At 40.0% G+C, this 13,532-nt stretch overlaps 1 non-coding gene across 1 annotated transcript; it reads right to left on the bottom strand.

The window, feature by feature from the left end:
• Positions 1 to 7,044: 7,044 nt before the first annotated feature.
• LOC130958617 (small nucleolar RNA R71) lies at positions 7,045 to 7,148 on the bottom strand. Its single transcript, XR_009077730.1, has one exon. It is a non-coding gene; the product is annotated as a small nucleolar RNA R71 (small nucleolar RNA).
• Positions 7,149 to 13,532: the final 6,384 nt, after the last annotated feature.

Below are 13,532 nucleotides of genomic sequence, written 5' to 3' on the forward strand. Positions count from 1 at the left end.
TTGCGTTCCACCCAGGTCACGCGTCTGCGTCACCCACGCGTTCGCGTCGCCTGGCGTCCGGGCAGCTATGGCAAAGTATATATCAAATCGAAGCCCCGGACGTTAGCTTTCCAACGCAACTGGAACCGTGTCGTTTGGACCTCTGTAGCTAAAGTTATAGCCGTTTGAGTGCGAAGAGGTCAGGCTGAACAGTGGTGGACGAAATTGTGATCAACAATAATGGCTCTTTGGCATGTGCCTAAAAACTAACTCAGCACTTTCTTTCCACAACTCCGTTCAACTTAACCAGCAAGTGTACTGGGTCATCCAAGTAATACCTTACGTGAGTAAGGGTCGATCCCACAGAGATTGTTGGTATGAAGCAAGCTATGGTCACCTTGTAAATCTCAGTTAGGCAGATTAAAATGGTTTATGGATTTCGAAAATTAATAATAAATAGAACATAAAAAGGGATAGAAATACTTATGTAAATCAATAGTGGGAATTTCAGATAGGCGTGTGGAGATGCTGGAATCCTTTCGAATCTCTACTTTCTTATTGCTTTCATCCAATCCTTCTTACTCCTTTCCATGGCAAGCTGTATGTAGGGCATCACCATCATCAATGGCTACTTTTAATCCTCTCGGAAAAATGGTCCTATGCGCTGTCACTGCACGGCTAATCGTCTGGAGGCATCACCCTTGTTGATGGCTACATCCCATCCTCTCAATGAAAATGGTCCAAATGCTCTGTCACAGCACGGCTAATCATCTGTCGGTTCTCAATCAGGTTGGAGTAGAATCCATTGATTCTTTTGCGTCTGTCACTAACGCCCAGCCTTCAGGAGTTTGAAGCTCGTCACAGTCATTCAATACCGGAATCCTACTCGGAATACCACGAACAAGGTTAGACTTTCCGGATTTCCGGGATCCTACTCGGAATACCACGAAGATTTTGTTGGGGAATCTAAGAGATATGCGTCCGGCCTAAGGTAGAACGGAAGTGGTTGTCAGTCATGCGATGCATAAATCCACTTCCGGGGCCCACTTGGTGTATGCTTGGGCTGAGCTTGATCTATCCACTTCCGGGGCCCACTTGATCTATGAAGCAAGCTATGGTCACCTTGTAAATCTCAGTTAGGCAGATTAAAATGGTTTATGGATTTCGAAAATTAATAATAAATAGAAAATAAAAAGGGATAGAAATACTTATGTAAATCAATAGTGGGAATTTCAGATAGGCATGTGGAGATGCTGGAATCCTTTCGAATCTCTACTTTCTTATTGCTTTCATCCAATCCTTCTTACTCCTTTCCATGGCAAGCTGTATGTAGGGCATCACCATCATCAATGGCTACTTTTAATCCTCTCGGAAGAATGGTCCTATGCGCTGTCACTGCACGGCTAATCGTCTGGAGGCATCACCCTTGTTGATGGCTACATCACATCCTCTCAATGAAAATGGTCCAAATGCTCTGTCACAGCACGGCTAATCATCTGTCGGTTCTCAATCAGGTTGGAGTAGAATCCATTGATTCTTTTGCGTCTGTCACTAACGCCCAGCCTTCAGGAGTTTGAAGCTCGTCACAGTCATTCAATACCGGAATCCTACTCGGAATACCACGGACAATGTTAGACTTTCCGGATTTCCGGGATCCTACTCAGAATACCACGAAGATTTTGTTGGGGAATCTAAGAGATATGCGCCCGGCCTAAGGTAGAACGGAAGTGGTTGTCAGTTATGCGATGCATAAATCCACTTCCGGGGCCCACCTGGTGTATGCTTGGGCTGAGCTTGATCTATCCACGAGCTGAGGCTTCTCTTGGAGTTGAACTCCAAGTTATAACGTGTTTTGGGCGTTCAACTCCGGATCATGACGTGTTTCTGGCGTTTAACTCCAGACAGCAGCATGTACTTGGCGTTCAACGCCAAGTTACGTCGTCAATTTCCGAATAAAGTATGGACTATTATATATTGCTGGAAAGCTCTGGATATCTACTTTCCAACGCCGTTAAGAGCGCGCCAGTTGGACTTCTGTAGCTCCCGAAAATCCATTTCGAGTGCTGGGAGGTCAGATTCTAACAGCATCAGCAGTCCTTTTGTCAGCCTTTTTCAGAGTTTTGCTCAAGTCCCACAATTTCAGCCAGAAATTACCTAAAATTACAGAAAAATACACAAACTCATAGTAAAATCCAGAAATGTGAATTTAACATAAACACTAATGAAAACATCCCTAAAAGTAGCTTGAACTTACTAAAAACTACCTAAAAACAATGCCAAAAAGAGTATAAATCATCCGCTCATCACAACACCAAACTTAAATTGTTGCTTGTCCCCAAGCAACTGAAAATCAAATAGGATAAAAAGAAGAGAATATACTATAAATTCCAGAATATCAATGAATATTAATTATAATTAGATGAGCGGGACTTGTAGCTTTTTGCTTCTGAACAGTTTTGGCATCTCACTTTTTCCTTTGAAGTTTAGAATGATTGGCTTCTCTAGGAACTTAGAATTTCGGATAGTGTTATTGACTTTCCTAATTAAGCATGTTGATTCTTGAACACAGCTACTTATGAGTCTTGGCCGTGACCCTAAGCACTTTGTTTTCCAGTATTACCACCAGATACATAAATGCCACAGACACATAACTGGGTGAACCTTTTCAGATTGTGACTCAGCTTTGCTAGAGTCCCCAGTTAGTGGTGTCCAGAGCTCTTAAGCACACTTTTTTGCTTTGGATCACGACTTTAACCACTTAGTCTCAAGCTTTTCACTTGGACCTTCATGACATAAGCACATGGTTAGGGACAGCTTGATTTAGCCGCTTAGGCCTGGATTTTATTTCCTTGGGCCCTCCTATCCATTGATGCTCAAAGCCTTGGATCCTTTTTACCCTTGCCTTTTGGTTTTAAGGGCTATTGGCTTTTTCTGCTTGCTTTTTCTTTTTCTTTCTATATTTTTTTTTCGCAAGCTTCTTCTTTTTCACTGCTTTTTCTTGCTTCAAGAATCAATCTCATGATTTTTCAGATCATCAATAACATTTCTCCTTGTTCATCATTCTTTCAAGAGCCAACAATTTTAACATTCATAAACAACAAGATCAAAAATATGCAGTACTGTTCAAGCATTCATACAGAAAACAAAAAGTATTGTCACCACATCAATATAATTAAATTAAATTCAAGGATAAATTCGAAATTCATGTACTTCTTGTTCTTTTGAATTAAAACATATTTCATTTAAGAGAGGTGAAAGATTAATGGATTTTATTCATAGCTTTAAGACATGGTTACTACATACTAATTGATGAGCGAATAATTTATACGCTTTTTGGCATTGTTTTTAGGTAGTTTTTAGTAAGTTCAAGCTACTTTTAGGGATGTTTTCATTAGTTTTTATGTTAAATTCACATTTCTGGACTTTACTATGAGTTTGTGTGTTTTTCTGTGATTTCAGGTAATTTCTGGCTGAAATTGAGGGACTTGAGTAAAACTCTGAAAAAGGCTGACAAAAGGACTGCTGATGCTGTTGGAATCTGACCTCCCTGCCCTCGAAATGGATTTTCTGGAGCTACAGAACTCCAAATGGCGCGCTCTCAATGGCGTTGGAAAGTAGACATCCAGAGCTTTCCAGCAATATATAATAGTCCATACTTTATTCGGAAATTGATGACGTAACTTGGCGTTGAACGCCAAGTACATGCTGCTGTATGGAGTTAAACGCCAGAAAAACGTCATGATCCGGAGTTGAACGCCCAAAACACGTCATAACTCGGAGTTCAACTCCAAGAGAAGCTTCAGCTCGTGGATTGATCAAGCTCAGCCCAAGCATACACCAAGTGGGCCCCGGAAGTGGATTTATGCATCAATTACTTACTCATGTAAACCCTAGGAGCTAGTTTATTATAAATAGAACATTTAACTATTGTATTAGACATCTTTTGACAGTTTAATCTCTTGACTGTTTAGCCTTTGATTATTCGGTCTCTTGATCACTCAGGGGGCTGGCCATTCGGCCATGCCGGAACCTTTTACTTATGTATTTTCAACGGTGGAGTTTCTGCACACCATAGATTAAGGGTGTGGAGCTCTGCTGTACCTCAAGTTTCAATACAATTACTATTACTTTTTATTCAATTCTCTCTTATTCTTATTCCAAGATATTCATTCGCACCCAAGAACATGATGAATGTGATGATTATGTGACGCTCATCATCATTCTCACCTATGAACGCGCGTGATTGACAACCACCTCCGTTCTACATGCAACCGAGCTTGAATGTGTATCTCTTAGATTCCCCAACAGAATCTTTGTGGTATAAGCTAGATAGATGGCGGCATTCATGAGGATCCGGAAAGTCTAACCTTGTCTGTGGTATTCTGAGTAGGATCCTGGGAATCCGGAAAGTCTAACCTTGTCTGTGGTATTCCGAGTAGGATTCCGGTAATGAATGAATGTGACGTGCTTCAGACTCGCAAGTGCTGGGCGTTAGTGACAGACGCAAAAGAATCAAGGGATTTTATTCCAGCCGGAGCGGGAACCAACCAGTGATTAGCCGTGCTGTGACAGAGCGCGTGAGCGTAGTTTTCACTGCGAGGATGGGATGTAGCCTTCGGCCAGTGTGATGCCTCCAGACGATTAGCCATGTGAGTGACAGCGCAGAGGACCATTTTTCAGAGAGGATACAAAGTAGCCATCGTCGAACGGTGAACCCCTATACACAGCTTGCTATGGAAAGGAGTAAGAAGGATTGAGTTGAAGCAATAGGAAAGTAGGCGTTCTTGAGCCATACAGTATCTCCATTCGCTTATCTGAAATTCCCACCAATGAATCTGCATAAGTATTCTATCCCTTTTATTATTTCTATTTTATTATTAATTTTCGAAACCATAAACAAATTTAATCTTCCTAACTGAGATTTACAAGGTGACCATAGCTTGCTTCATACCAACAATCTCTATGGGATCGACCCTTACTCACGTAAGGTTTATTACTTGGACGACCCAGTACACTTGCTGGTTAGTTGAACGGAGTTGTGAATTCAACCGGTGCCATAATAATGATTTCATACAAATACAAAGAATATGGCTCACAATTTCGTCCACCAAGTTTTTGGCGCCGTTGCCGGGGATTGTTCGAGTATGGACAACTGACGGTTCATCTTGTTGCTCAGATCAGGTAATTTTCTTTTCAGAAATCTTTTTCAAAATTTTTCTTTTCTTTTTCATTTTTCCTAACATTATTTCCGAAAAAAATTAATAAAAATATAAAAAAAAAAATTAGAAAATCATAAAAACCAAAAATATTTTGTGTTCTTGTTTGAGTCTTGAGTCAATTTTTAAGTTTGGTGTCAATTGCATGCTTTAAAAATTTTTCCTTGCATTTTTCGAAAATTCCATACATTAAAAATTTCTAAGTTTGGTGTCTTGCATGTTTTCTTAGCATCAAAAATTTTTCAAAATTATGTTCTTGATGTTCATCATGATCTTCAAAGTGTTCTTGGTGTTCATCTTGACATTCATAGCATTCTTGCATGCATTCATTGTTTTGATCTAAAAATTTCATGCATTAAGTATTTTTGTTGTTTTTCTCTCTCATAATTAAAAATTCAAAAATCAAAAAAAATATATTTTCCTTATTTCCCTCCAAAATTTCGAAATTTTGGGATTGACTTGGTCAAAAATTTTCAAAATTAGTTGTTTCTTACAAGTCAAGTCAAAATTTCAATTTTAAAAATCTTATCTTTTCAAAATCTTTTTCAAAAATCATATCTTTTTCATTTTTTTTCTATTTTTGAAAATTTAAAAAAATTATTTTTCAAAAATCTTTTTCTTATCTTTTATATCTAATTTTCGAAAATTAGCTAACAATTAATGTGATTGGTTCAAAAATTTGAAGTTTGTTACTTTCTTGTTAAGAAAGGTTCAATCTTTAAATTCTAGAATATTATCTTGTAGTTTCTTGTTAGTTAAGTCATTTTAAAAATTAAATCTTTTTCAAAATGTCTTTTTCTTAAAACTTTTATCTTATCTTTTTATCTTATCCTTTTCAAAATTTTATATTTTTCAAAATTTGATTTCAAAATATCTTATCTAACTCCTTTTCTTCTTATCTTTTTAAAATTTAATTTCAATATCTTTTTCAATCAACTAACTAACTTTTTGTTTGTTTCTTATCTTTTTCAAAACCACCTAACTACTTCTTCCCCTCTAATTTTCGAAAATACCTCTTTCTTTTTCAAAAATTATTTTTAATTAATTAATTATTTTAAATTTTAATTTTAATTACATTTATCTCTAATTTTCGAAAATCACTAACCCCTTTTTAAAATTATTTTCGAAATTCTCCTTCTCTCTTCTTCTTCTATTTAATTATTTGTTTACTAACACTTTTCTTCACCTCTCTTCATCCATAAATCCGAATCCATCATTCTTCATTCTTCTACCCCCTTCTTCTTCTACTAACATAAAGGAATCTCTATACTGTGACATAGAGGATTCCTCTTTCTTTTCTTATTTTCTTCTCTTTCATATGAGCAGGAACAGGGATAAAGGCACTCTTGTTGAAATTGATCCAGAACCTGAAAGGACTTTGAAGAGAAAATTAAGAGAAGCTAAATTGCAACAGTCCAGAAATAACCTTTCAGAAATTTTCGAACAAGAGAAGGAGATGGCAGCCGAAAATAATAATAATGCAAGGAGAATGCTTGGTGACTTCACAAAGCCAACATCCAAGTTTGATGGAAGAAGCATCTCCATTCCTGCCATTGGAGCCAACAACTTTGAGCTGAAACCTCAGCTAGTTGCCTTAATGCAACAAAACTGCAAGTTTTATGGACTTCCATCTGAAGATCCTTATCAGTTTTTAACTGAGTTCTTGCAGATCTGTGAGACTGTAAAGACGAATGGAGTTGATCCTGAAGTCTACAGACTCATGCTTTTCCCTTTTGCTGTAAGAGACAGAGCTAGAATATGGTGGATTCACAACCCAAGGATAGCCTGGACTCATGGGATAAGTGGTCACTGCCTTCTTGGATAAATTCTTTCCTCCTCAAAGCTGAGCAAGCTTAGAGTGGATGTTCAAACCTTCAAACAAAAAGATGGTGAATCCCTCTATGAAGCTTGGGAAAGATACAAGCAGCTGACCAAAAGATGTCCATCTGACATGTTTTCAGAATGGACCATTTTAGATATATTCTATTATGGTCTCTCTGAATTTTCGAAAATGTCATTGGACCATTCTGCAGGTGGATCTATTCACCTGAAGAAAACGCCTGAAGAGGCTCAAGAACTCATTGACATGGTTGCAAATAACTAGTTCATGTACACTTCTGAGAGGAATTCCGTGAACAATGGGATACCTCAGAAGAAAGGAGTTCTTGAAATTGATACTCTGAATGCCATATTGGCTCAGAACAAAGTGTTGACTCAACAGGTCAACATGATCTCTCAAAATCTGAATGGATGGTAACATGCATCCAACAGTACTAGAGAGGTAGCTTCTGAAGAAGCTTATGATCCTGAGAACCCTGCCATGGCAGAGGTTAATTACATGGGTGAACCTTATGGAAACACTTATAACCCATCATGGAGAAATCATCCAAATTTCTCATGGAAGGATCAACAAAAGCCTCAACAAGGCTTTAACAATGGTGGACGCAACAGGCTGAACAATAGCAAGCCATATCCATCATCTTCTCAGCAACAGACAGAGAATTCTGAACAAAACACCTCTAATTTAGCCAATGTAGTCTCTGATCTGTCAAAGGCCACTTTCAGTTTCATGAGTGAAACAAGATCCTCCATTGAAATCTGGAGGCACAAGTGGGCCAGCTGAGTAAGAAAGTCATTGAAACTCCTCCCAATACTCTCCCAAGCAATACAGAAGAAAATCCAAAAGGAGAGTGCAAAGCCATTGACATAGTCAATATGGCCGAATGTACAAGGGAGGAGGAGGACGAAAATCCTAGTGAGGAAGACCTCCTGGGACGTTCCTCAAGCAAGAAGGAGTTTCCTATTAAGGATCTAAAGGAATCGGAGGCTCATACAGAGACCATAGAGATTCTATTGAATCTCCTTCTGCCATTCATGAGCTCTGAAGACTATTCATCCTCTGAAGAGGATGAAGATGTAACTGGAGAGCAAGTTGCTCAATATTTAGGAGCTATCATGAAGCTGAATGCCAAGTTGTTTGGTAATGAGATTTGGGAAAGTGAACCTCCCTTGCTCATTAATGAACTGGATACTTGGATTCAGAAAATTCTACCTCAAAAGAAACAAGATCCTGGCAAGTTCTTAATACCTTGTACCATAGGCACCATGACCTTTGCAAAAGCTCTGTGTGATCTGGGGTCAGGGATAAATCTTATGCCACTCTCTGTAATGGAGAAGCTGGGGATCATTGAGGTACAACCTGCCTTGTTCTCTTTACAACTGGCAGACAAGTCATTGAGACAAGCTTATGGAATAGTAGAGGACGTGTTAGTAAAGGTTGAAGGCCTTTACATCCCTGCTGATTTCATAATCTTAGACATTAGGAAGGAAGAGGACGATTGCATTATCCTTGGAAGACCTTTCCTAGCCACAGCAGGAGCTGTGATAGATGTCAACAGAGGTGAATTAGTCCTTCAATTGAATGGGGACTACCTTGTGTTTAAGGCACATGGCCATCCCTCTGTGACAGAAGAGAGTAAGCATGAAGAGCTTCTCTCAGTTCAGAGTCAAGAAGAGCCCACACAGTCAAACTCTAAGTTTGGTGTTGTGAGGCCACAACCAAACTCTAAGTTTGGTGTTAAGACCCCATATCCAAACTCTAAGTTTGGTGTTGGGACTATACAACATTGACCTGATCACCTTGTGGCTCCATGAGAGCCACTGTCAAGCTATTGACATTAAAGAAGCGCTTGTTGGGAGGCAACCCAATTTTATTTATCTAATTTTTATTTTATTCTATATTATTGTTATTTTGTGTTTTATTAGGTACATGATCATGAGGAGTCACGAAAAAAATCATAAAAATTAAAAACAGAATCAAAAACAGCAGAAGAAAAAAATCGCACCCTGGAGGAAGCACAGGCTGGCGTTCAATGCCAGCAAGATGCATCTGGCTGGCGTTCAACGCCAGAACAGAGCACCATTCTGGCGCTGAACGCCAGAAACAAGCAACATTCTGGCGCTGAACACCAGGAATGTGCCCAGAGAGGAAAAACTGGCGCTGAACGCCAGTAACAAGCATGAAACTGGCGTTCAACGCCAGAAACATGCTTTACATGGGCGTTGAACGCCCAGAATGTGCACCAATGGGCGTTTAAACGCCATAATGATGCACGAAGGCATTTTACACGCCTATTTGGTGCAGGGATGGAATTCCTTGACACCTCAGGATCTGTGGACCCCACAGGAACACCTCAGGATCTGTGGACCTCACAGGATCCCCACCTACCTCGCCCGCTCTCTTTCCATTCATGGTCATCCCTTCTGTTTTTCATTCACCACCTACATCTATCCACTCTTCCCCATACACCCCACCTACCTTTACAATTCAACTTCTCTTTCCCACCCAATCCCACCCATATAGCCGAATCCATCTCCCCTCACTCACCTCCATTTCCTTCTCCTTCTTCTTCCTCTCTTCTTTCTTCTCTTGCTCGAGGGCGAGCAATATTTTAAGTTTGGTGTGGTAAAAGCATAGCTTTTTTGCTTTTCCATTACCATTAATGGCACCTAAGGCCAGAGAAACCTCAAAGGGAAGACAAAAGCTTCAACCTCTGAGTCTTGGGAGATGGAAAGACTCATATAAAGCCGTCATAGCTCAGTGGTAGAACATGTGGCTGCAAATCAAGAGATGCCTGAGATACCTCAGGGGATAAGTTGTCCTCCACACAAACATTGGAAGCAACTAAGGGTAGAAACACCAAAATTACTAGGAATCATTCAACAGAAGCAAGGAAGAGACATAGAGGAGCTCAAAGAGCACCATTGGACCTTCAAGAAGGCGCCACCCTCACTCAGGTGGATTCATTGTTGGCTCTTGAAAGAATGATGAACAAAGAGAAATGTTATTGATGATCTGAAAAATCATGAAATTGATTCTTGAAGCAAGAAAAAGCAGTGAATGGCGAAAAAAAAAATTGGCGAAAAAAAAAAGAAGGAGCAGTAGAAAAAGCCAATAGCCCTTAAAACCAAAAGGCAAAGGTAAAAAGGATCCAAGGCTTTGAGCATCAATGGATAGGAGGGCCCAAGGAAATTAAATCCAGGCCTAAGCGGCTAAATCAAGCTGTCCCTAACCATGTACTTGTGTCATGAAGGTCCAAGAGAAAAGCTTGAGACTGAGTGGTTAAAGTCGTGATCCAAAGCAAAAGAGTGTGCTTAAGAGCTCTGGACACCACTAACTGGGGACTCTAGCAAAGCTGAGTCACAATCTGAAAAGGTTCACCCAATCATGTGTCTGTGGCATTTATGTATCCGGTGGTAATACTGGAAAACAAAGTGCTTAGGGCCACAGCCAAGACTCATAAGTAGCTGTGTTCAAGAATCAACATGCTTAACTAGGAAAGTCAATAACACTATCCGAAATTCTAAGTTCCTAGAGAAGCCAATCATTCTAAACTTCAAAGGAAAAAGTGAGATGCCAAAACTGTTCAGAAGCAAAAAGCTACAAGTCCCGCTCATCTAATTATAATTAATATTCATTGATATTCTGGAATTTATAGTATATTCTCTTCTTTTTATCCTATTTGATTTTCAGTTGCTTGGGGACAAGCAACAATTTAAGTTTGGTGTTGTGATGAGCGGATAATTTATACGCTTTTTGGCCTTGTTTTTAGGTAGTTTTTAGTATGTTCAAGCTACTTTTAGGGATGTTTTCATTAGTTTTTATGTTAAATTCACATTTCTGGACTTTACTATGAGTTTGTGTGTTTTTCTGTGATTTCAGGTAATTTCTGGCTGAAATTGAGGGACTTGAGTAAAACTCTGAAAAAGGCTGACAAAAGGACTGCTGATGCTGTTGGAATCTGACCTCCCTGCACTCGAAATGGATTTTCTGGAGCTACAGAACTCCAAATGGCGCGCTCTCAACGGCGTTGGAAAGTAGACATCCAGAGCTTTCCAGAAATATATAATAGTCCATACTTCATTCGGAAATTGACGACGTAACTTGGCGTTGAACGCCAAGTACATGCTGCTGTATGGAGTTAAACGCCAGAAAAACGTCATGATCCGGATTTGAACGCCCAAAACACGTCATAACTCGGAGTTCAACTCCAAGAGAAGCCTCAGCTCGTGGATTGATCAAGCTCAGCCCAAGCATACACCAAGTGGGCCCCGGAAGTGGATTTATGCATCAATTACTTACTCATATAAACCCTAGGAGCTAGTTTATTATAAATAGAACATTTAACTATTGTATTAGACATCTTTTGAGAGTTTAATCTCTTGACTGTTTAGCCTTTGATTATTCGGTCTCTTGATCACTCAGGGGGCTGGCCATTCGGCCATGCCGGAACCTTTTACTTATGTATTTTCAACGGTGGAGTTTCTGCACACCATAGATTAAGGGTGTGGAGCTCTGCTGTACCTCAAGTTTCAATACAATTACTATTACTTTTTATTCAATTCTCTCTTATTCTTATTCCAAGATATTCATTCGCACCCAAGAACATGATGAATGTGATGATTATGTGACGCTCATCATCATTCTCACCTATGAACGCGCGTGATTGACAACCACCTCCGTTCTACGTGCAACCGAGCTTGAATGTGTATCTCTTAGATTCCCCAACAGAATCTTTGTGGTATAAGCTAGATAGATGGCGGCATTCATGAGGATCCAGAAAGTCTAACCTTGTCTGTGGTATTCTGAGTAGGATCCTGGGAATCCGGAAAGTCTAACCTTGTCTGTGGTATTCCGAGTAGGATTCCGGTAATGAATGACTGTGACGTGCTTCAGACTCGCAAGTGCTGGGCGTTAGTGACAGACGCAAAAGAATCAAGGGATTTTATTCCAGCAGGAGCGGGAACCAACCAGTGATTAGCCGTGCTGTGACAGAGCGCGTGAGCGTAGTTTTCACTACAAGGATGGGACGTAGCCTTCGGCCAGTGTGATGCCTCCAGACGATTAGCCATGCGAGTGACAGCGCAGAGGACCATTTTCCAGAGAGGATACAAAGTAGCCATCGTCGAACGGTGAAACCCTATACACAGCTTGCTATGGAAAGGAGTAAGAAGGATTGAGTTGAAGCAATAGGAAAGTAAGCGTTCTTGAGCCATACAGTATCTCCATTCGCTTATCTGAAATTCCCACCAATGAATCTGCATAAGTATTCTATCCCTTTTATTATTTCTATTTTATTATTAATTTTCGAAACCATAAACAAATTTAATCTGCCTAACTGAGATTTACAAGGTGACCATAGCTTGCTTCATACCAACAATCTCTGTGGGATCGACCCTTACTCACGTAAGGTTTATTACTTGGACGACCCAGTACACTTGCTGGTTAGTTGAACGGAGTTGTGAATTCAACCGGTGCCATAATAATGATTTCATACAAATACAAAGAATATGGATCACAATTTCGTCCACCACTAATGATCATAAAGTAGAGACACAAAACATAGATAAACACAGCATAAAAACCGAAAAGCAGAAAGAAATAAGAACAAGGAATGAATCCACCTGAGTGAAGGTGGCGCCTTCTTGAAGGTCCAATGGTGCTTTTTGAGCTCCTTTATGTCTCTTCCTTGCTTCTGTTGCATGATTCCTAGTAATTTTGGTGTTCCTATCCTTAGTTGCTCCAATTAATTATGTGGAGGACAATTTATCCCCTGAGGTATCTCAGGGATCTCTTGATTTGCAGTCAAATGTTCTACCACTGAGCTATAAACCCTTTACATGAGTCTTTCCATCTCCCATGACTCAGAGGTGGAAGCTTTTGTCTTTCCCTTTTTTTCTCTTCTTCTTTTTTTTTTGGATGTCTCTGGCCTTAGGTGCCATTAATGGTTATGGAAAAGCAAAAAGCTATGCTTTTACCACACCAAACTTAGAAAATTGCTCGCCCTCGAGCAAGAAAAGAAAGAAAAGATGAAGAATAAGAAGAAGATATGGAGGAGATTGAGGGATGTGTGTATTCGGCTATATGGGTGGGATTGGGTGGGAAAGAGAAGTTGAATTGTAAAGGTAGGTGGGGTGTATGGGGAAGAGTGGATAGATGTAGGTGGTGAATCAAAAACAGAAGGGATGACCATGAATGGAGAGAAAGAGGGCGAGGTAGGTGGGGATCCTGTGAGGTCCACAGATCCTGAGGTGTCAAGGAATTCCATCCCTGCACCAAATAGGCATGTAAAATGCCTTTGCACACCATTCTGGCGTTTAAACGTCGAGTGGTGCACATTCTGGGCATTCAACGCCCATATGTAACATGTTTCTGGCGTTGAACGCCAGATTCATGCTTGTTACTGGCGTTCAGTGCCAGCTTTTCCTATAGGCACATTCCTGGCGTTCAAATGCCAGAATGTTGCTTGTTTCTGGCGTTCAGCGCCAGATTCATGC

Source organism: Arachis stenosperma, chromosome 10 (assembly GCF_014773155.1).
Source record: "Arachis stenosperma cultivar V10309 chromosome 10, arast.V10309.gnm1.PFL2, whole genome shotgun sequence".
Classification (NCBI taxonomy): Eukaryota; Viridiplantae; Streptophyta; class Magnoliopsida; order Fabales; family Fabaceae; genus Arachis; species Arachis stenosperma.